The sequence below is a fragment of the Aquila chrysaetos genome, chromosome 20, assembly GCF_900496995.4.
Source record: "Aquila chrysaetos chrysaetos chromosome 20, bAquChr1.4, whole genome shotgun sequence".
Classification (NCBI taxonomy): Eukaryota; Metazoa; Chordata; class Aves; order Accipitriformes; family Accipitridae; genus Aquila; species Aquila chrysaetos.
Genome location: NC_044023.1, coordinates 12,569,452 through 12,577,028, shown reverse-complemented (window position 1 = coordinate 12,577,028; position 7,577 = coordinate 12,569,452). Strand labels below are relative to the sequence as shown.

Sequence of the window (7,577 nt, the reverse complement as noted above, 5' to 3'; positions counted from 1 at the left end):
GCATGGAAAAACCTTTTTTCAGCCCAGGCCTGGTGTGGCTGCACTTCAAGATGGGTGAAGGGATGCCATGTGCCTGTACCACTTGCAGATGCAGTCACAGAGGTTGATTAGACCAAAGCTGGCAGATTTCCACCCCTATTCACTGCATCGATTTTGTTCAGCTCTCTAAAAAGCACAGAAGAAAGACGTCTGTATGCAGACATGGACAGAATTACAGGTACCAATATGTATGGTATAGACCACCACAGAATTTGGAGCAGACTCTCACTAGCCTGGGGCTCCTGGAGTTTGAGTACCAGGCTTGTGCGTGGTGGCAGAAGACAACATCTTCCTCTGCACGTGTTCTTGGGAACTGGTGTATCACTGAAAGACTTGTATGGCGCTAGAGATGTGTAAATCCATCTACAAAACAGATGCACAATTGCACACTTGCTTTGTATGCAGACTGTGTCACTCCATAGATTAATTAGGTAAGTGCTTGCCCCATTGGCTAATCAGCTGTATTTGGGCATGCACCTGGACTTACTGCAGGGCTAAATTAAGCATATGTCTTCAGAGTCCAAAAACATCTAGAACTTCTGGTCATGTCAATATTATTTATTTATTTCAGTTTTGTAAAGCTTCTTAACCAACAATGAAGAAGGCTGCATGCCTGCAGTCAGTCTGTCTGAACACATTTTTCATTAGCAGTGCTCCAGGTTGGCAAATGAGCAGCAGTATCTACATATATAAGCAATTAAAGCATTGCCTACACAATATCCACCTCCAGGTACCCCAGGAAAATCAATAAGTAACATTCCCGGACCAGCAGCAGTCATCGGTCCCTCTTTGCCATCAGTAAATAGGTTCTCACCCCCTGCCCCAACCAAAGGATGCAGGCGACAGAAGGCAGATACAGCCCTCGCGTTCCCCTCTGAGCAGCTGACAAAAATCCCTTTCTCCCCTCGTGTGATAATAACGGCAGGGAGGGCACTGTCAGGGGTGTGCCGGCGTGATCTGCCTTGCTGGCCAGCGCGGGCTGCTCTTCCTTCACGCTCCGCTGGCGTTGAGCTCTGCACAGAAGTTGCCTCCAGCAGCCCTTGCCAGCCCCCTTGATATTTTGGACACTGAGCGCTGCATGAACAATAAGACCATGGTGCTTGGGAGGGAGTGGAAACAGCTCTTCTCTCTCCTGGACTGTGACTGGCTCTCACTGGTAAAAAAAAAGAGAGATTTCTCTTTAGCACTTTATTGTGAAGGGACATGGGGCAGCTGGGAAGGATTTTTTCCTCCCTGTTCTCTCTTTACAGCTTCTGCAAAGCCAGAGAGATCTTCGCCTGCTGAAGAAGGGCATGAAAGGACACGGCAGGTTTTGCAAGTGTCCATTAAGAACATAAGGCACACCCAAGACTTCGGTGTTAACTCACATCCAAGCTTTTCATGGCAACGGTGTGAATGCAGGTAATGTCAAGCAGAAGCACCCTGGGATCAGAGGCAGGCTAGCAAAGCTGAGTTTTACTGATCAGGGGGAGCAGGACGAGGAGGGCAGCTTTGATTCATTGCAGCCCCCAAATATCTCTGGGGCTTTGCCTTGCTTTGCAAAAGTCTCCCAGGTTCGCTTGTTCCTGTGAGATTTCTTTCCTCTTGGGTAGCAATCTCACAGCAGCAGCTCCTGAATGATATGAGCTGGGTTAAAGCTTAGAGCTGGGGAACATCTCCTCTCATCGGGAGCAGGAGTGAAAGACCAGGCTGGAGAAACTAGATCAGAGGTGAAGACAGTTATTCTTAGAGCACCAAAATCACCCAAGTACCTGGGGGGTGGAGGGGAGTACAGAGCCTGGTATTTAATCCTTGCACCACACAAAATAATTGGCATAAGGGGAGAGCACATAGTAACAGAGTTTCAGATTAATTGTTACATGTTGTTTTCTCACTGAGTTTTCATTTGGATAATTCTACAGCTTTTTTTCATCATTTCATCAGAGGGCACTGATATCTTTATGCTCTTTTTTCCTTTAGGGAAACTGAGGCATAGAGCAATGACAGGACTTGGCTGGTGGTCTGACAACGGGCTGGAATACATATTTTCTCAATCCTGAAAACCCCAAACTGGAGAGTCCCCAGCTGTTTGTGGGTAGCCAGGTGAGGGAGGGTAGGTAAAAGCAAAAAAAATGCAGCATGGCTATTATCTCCAATGCCTTTAGAAATAACCCTTTATCCCGGTGTCTGGCAGAGCATTCCTCCTCACTTGTTAATGTGCTTGCTTAAAACGGTTGCCCTTAAACTTCTACCAATGCTGAAGTTAATGGACTGCCCTTTGCCACCTCAAGCGAGGCTGTGCTGTAGAAAGCTGTGCTGGGCTGATTCATGTCAAGACTGTATAATCAGAGATGGGGAAAACTTGGGAAGTGGCTCTTAGGAGGTACCTCCTGGGTTGAGAGCAACTTCTTTTTGTGTTTGAAAAATACAGTGGTTTTCTACAAAGAAAGGAGAAAGTTATGTCTGCAAAACTTCTACAACTTAAAAATTACTTCAGGCTTTCTGTGAAATCCCCACACTTTTGCTGATGAGAGGATAAATTACCAGATATCTGCCCAGAATGAACTGGGGGAAGAGGGAGAAAAAGCCATCTCTACCACCACAGCTTCAAGATGCTTTAGAAAGAGCCAGAATCTTACTTCAGATTGAGGATGGATAAAATGCTGATGTTGTCCTAGATCCTAAGAGCTCCTAACCTATGATTAGAATGACTAATCTCACTTTCTTATACACACACAAACACACCCTTCACCCAGCTAAGGATGGGTTTATCAGCCAATGTTTGTCAGACCAGCTCTGAGCTGGATCTTAGCAGATGCAGCTGAGCTGCCTATTGCCCCATCCTGAGACTTGTCCAGATCTCGCAGCAATGCTGGCAGGCACTAGAACAGTGCATGGTTTTTTTCGGCTGGTGTGAAGAGGTGCAGTGCGGTGCCTTTGGAGCAGAGGCAGGAAGGGGCTGGGGAGTGCTGCAGCGGCAGGACAAGTCCAGCAACTGGAATAAAGCCCAGAGGTCCCATTTAGAGCTCAGATTCAACGGGGCCTTGACTTCATAGGGGTCTCATCTTAACCCCATGCCACAAAACCACCAAATCCCAAACATGGCACTATTAAGCTATGGTACCAGTGACTTTGTTGTAAACAACATTCACTTTTTGGTATGGTGAGGAGTGCATGGGACTGAGTATGGGAAACCACATCTGCACAGGGCAATGATGCTGCAGGCAATGTGCTGGGACTGGTCATTGGGGAATGGATAAATGGGCAGCAGGTCAGGAATGAGGTTCCTGGAACAGCTTCACCAGGGACTGAAGGATGGGAAAATGGTGGAGCACAGCTTGGCATTATGCCGTGTTGGCAAAGCTCTCTGGAGTGCTGGGGAACAGAGAAGCAGAGAATCATTTTGGCCAGGTTTCAGCATCTGCTAGAAGTGGTGTGCATGTGTGAGGGATGGATAACCGAGGCTTTGGCAGGTGGAGGGATAAAAAGTGGCTTTTCTGTTATGTTGCAAAACTCAAAATTTCATGAGAGAAAAATATGCCTAACTCAGATTAAAACAGAGCATGTGCAGGAGAAAGGATTCAACTCCCTGAAAAAAATTATTTGGGGGCTAACTTGAAATGCTGCATTTGAACTGAAACAAATAATTCAGAATGTTTGACCCTTATTTCTTTAAAACTCTTTTTGAAGATTCATTTTTAAATGGAAGATGCCATTTTGAAACAAAAAAGTTTCCCTTAAAAATAACTTCAAAATGAAACATTGCAACATTTCCAAATATTTATTTCCCTTTGAAGGTGTTGAAATGCAGTGTGTCACACTTGCCTACAGCTTTGCCCTGCTCTTTTTATTCAGCCTAAATAATTTTCTCAATGCAACCTGAGCAGTTTTAGTTCCCTTGAAGTTCTGCTTTTTGGGATGAATTTACAATTTACTGAAAGAATATCTTTTCAGTTTTACTTTAGACAGAAGTAAATTAGCAGAGCTGTTTTGGGTAAGGAAATACTCAGTTTAGTTCCTGCTGTTAGAACTGCTGATGGTCTCCATTAACAAAACATCGCTTTCATAAGACATGGGCTCATCTGAAAGTGCATAGAAGAGAAGACCTGAAAACAGAGCTGAGGAATGATAAAGAAAAAAAAAATTAATGGCATAAAAAGGCTACTTACATTTATGGGATTTTTAAAATAGCATTTAGATGGAAAGCTGATTCCCCATTTTTGTCCATGCCGGTATTTTTTCTCAGGCTATCTGAAATTTCAGGAGTTAAGGGGAGAAAAAAAATCTTGCATTGCACCATATATGCCAAAGAAATGCAATACAATCTGATTTCACTTCTTTCTCTCACGCCTGAATGTGCTCATTTTTGCTTACAAAAGGAAAGACACAAAAGAATTGTAAGAAAAGGAATCAGATGGTGCCGCCCGATACTGTTTCACAGCTAAAACGTGAAAACAAGCCCAGCTTCTTCTGCCGACACTCAGGTCTCAAAAAAAAAGGGTTATTATTCTTTTTAAAGGGAAGTCTCTTAAAGGGAAATTGCTCCGTATTCGATCAAAAGCACCATTTATTATAACTTAGCAGAGCGGTTGCCTCCCGCTGCCGACAGCCCTGCCGATGGAAGGAAGGCTGCAGAGGCAGCGTGACTTTTGCCCATCTCTTTAGCAGCACCAGCTCCCAGATTCACTCTCTGGGTCCCCTACCTCTACTACACCCTTTGCAGATGGACCCTGAGGAAGGACCTACTTGTTGGGGTCTCATCGCTTAGTTATCCCCTCCTTGGATGATGCATGACCTTGAGAAATTTCAAGGTCACATGTCCGCCCCACGCTGGATGGTGCATCGCAGGCAACACGGTGGATGGAGCACATGGGCATCCGAAGGCAGCGAGCACCCGGCGGCTGGCATCGCCCCTCCTGCCGGGGGGTCCAGGCTCACCCCACCTCCAGCTCCCCACTGAAAGCCCAGGCCCAGCTTGAGGGAAACAGAGCGACACAGCACATGGTGTGCCGCAAAGGCTGCACCGGGACCTGTATTGCTCTCAGAAGACTCAGTAATGAGGAAAACAAATGGTGTTTTGTGGCTTGCAGTCGTTACGTAAATATAAACAGTTTCACCTCCTCCTGTGTCCAAGTTTCTGGATATTCGGCACAGTGTATAAGCACAAATAGGTTCACCCCCTCCCTCCAAGGGCTATAGCTCCTCTCAATAGATGAGTTTCAGAGAACCAAATACCTCCCAGGCACTTTAGGGAAGGCTGTTTTCCTCTTTCTCCCTTGCTATTCCCTTCTTTGCCTTCCAGATTTTAGTGGCTTTTTACTGTGCTCAGGTCAGGGTGAAGGCCAAGAGAAACTGTGGTCCTAAAAATCATTTGGTCTGAATGCTTTGTGCCTTTCTCATATGCTGGCAAAATAACATCTTAGCACAAGTGGAAGGAGACGCACTTGGGAATGATTGTTATTTTTAAGTTCTGTCTCGGCAGACAGCCACTTGCAGCATTTACTGTCTGCCACATCGGAAAAAACTACATCAGTCCCCCGTAACCAAACTAACGCCAGCCTTGCAGTCTGGTTCAGCTAACGTGACCTGTCATTGCAGGCTCTCCTGTGGTTTCTATCATGGTTAAGTCTCATCCTCCTGGCTTTCATCCTCAAACCTCAAGCACAAACTGAAACAAGGGAAATCCTGATCCAGAAGTTTTCCAGCTGCAGCTGGCAGTGCTGAGGCCCCACACCCAGGTGAACAGGGCAGCTGCTCCTTCGCTTTGCCAGCTGCAGAGCACGGGACACCAAGGTACATCACTACCTGTCACCACATCCCCCCTGGTGCCCGGTACCAAATTGTCGCACCACTCCTGGCTGCCATTGAGACAAAGCTGGTTTACCCTGCTGCTTTACATCTGCTTCTCAGTTTTTGCAGTTTTCAACAGCGTAGCAGTGGGCTTCAGGAAATCCGGGGTCTGGCTTGCCTTATAAGACTTGCACTGTATCGGCTGAAAGGGAGCCCATCCCTCACATTTATGTATCAAGCCAAGGCACAATATCCTAGTGGATCCAGAAAACCTGGAGTCTAGACTTTGCTCATCACCACTGATTTGCTTTATAAACCTGGGTGAGTTACAGGGCTTATCTGAGAAACAGGAAGCATATGAATGGTTACTTCTAGCCACTTCCATAAGCTTTCAGATGAAAACCTGTCGATGAAAACATCTCAACGAATGGGGCTTTATGCAGCCTGTGGTTATCTGAATAATCCTTAATACCAGCTCCTTCTTCCTGCCTGATTTCTGCTGTGGTTAAGAAGCCTGAAGTAGTAAGATTAAGAAGCCTAAAGTAGCAAGAAATATGCCCTAAAGCAGTCAGCTAAGGATCCTAACTTAATGGGAACATCTGCAAAGGACTGAGAGCTGGAAAATTTACTTTGCAATATTGGCTGCTGTGTCTCAAGGCACAAATGGATAGCTCCCAGATAGGAGGCAGCAAGACGAAGCAAAACCAGCATATGCTACTGCCTCAGCTCGTAGGGCAGAATCCCAGCACAGTTTCAGCCAGGAAGATTAGCACTATCCTGAAGTTGATCTAACACATGCTATGAAACAGGCCTCACTTTCCCCTGTCTTACCAGCCCTGTGAAAGATATCAAAGCAGCCCAGAGCTAGCTGTCTCCGCTACAAGCACAGCCTGCCCAGAAGCAAGGATCTGACTCAAAAAGCCTCCTCTAGCATGAGCCACAATAGGACCACCACCCTTCCTTTCCCCAATGCGTAACAGCAAGATACACTCTCAACCCAGCCCATCATCCCCACACCCTGCCTTTTCCCTTCTATCACCTGCAGCAGGGCCTGAAAGCTCACTGAACAGGGCTGGGGGGCATTCCACCAGCCCTTAAACCTTCCTTCTCCGCTCTTCTGCCACAAAGCCAGAAGAAAAAAGGGATAAAGCAAAAGACACACAAGCAGAGCTTCTTGAACTTTTTAGGTACAAAATACCCGCAGGAGCAGTAGCTAGCCATAGTGAAGTGGGAATTTCTGAAAATGCAGATCAGACGAAAATTCTGCCCTGAAGTTCAGAAGGGCAAGAGTTACACCAGCAATTTGAAAAACATTTCTTTGCCCAGATGGTGCCTTGAACATAAACTGTCAAAGTCATTACTCTGACTTTATTATCAGGGTTATGTTTTCTTTATTCCTTTTAATATTCCATATGCTGGTCATATAATACATTTCTTTGTATTCCTCTTCCCTTTTATTCTCTTTGTTTGTTCCATTCATGACTTATCACCTTCTGGTGGCAATTTAATTATCAGATCTATATTATTAGTATCTTTTATTTTTAGAATATAATAAAAAATTTCAGTACAAACCACTGCAAGTAATTCAATTTCCATCAGTGAGGAAGGAAGTTGGACGCATTCAATGAAAGGGAGGAGAATACCTGGCTATAACATTTTTAATAAAAATATAATAGCACTTTGTACTTTTTAGCATCTTCTATTTGGAGAACCTTGTGGCTTCATAATCATTAATATTGCTTAACTTTTCCATTGCACTTTTCAACTAT

The 7,577-nt window shown here is 45.2% G+C and overlaps 1 long non-coding RNA gene across 1 annotated transcript; it reads left to right on the top strand.

Moving 5' to 3' along the window:
• The first annotated feature begins 1,138 nt into the window (after window positions 1–1,138).
• LOC115353762 lies at window positions 1,139–2,116 on the top strand. Its single transcript, XR_003927691.1, has 3 exons — window positions 1,139–1,195; window positions 1,290–1,440; window positions 1,999–2,116. It is a non-coding gene; the product is annotated as an uncharacterized LOC115353762 (long non-coding RNA).
• The last annotated feature ends 5,461 nt before the right edge of the window (window positions 2,117–7,577 follow it).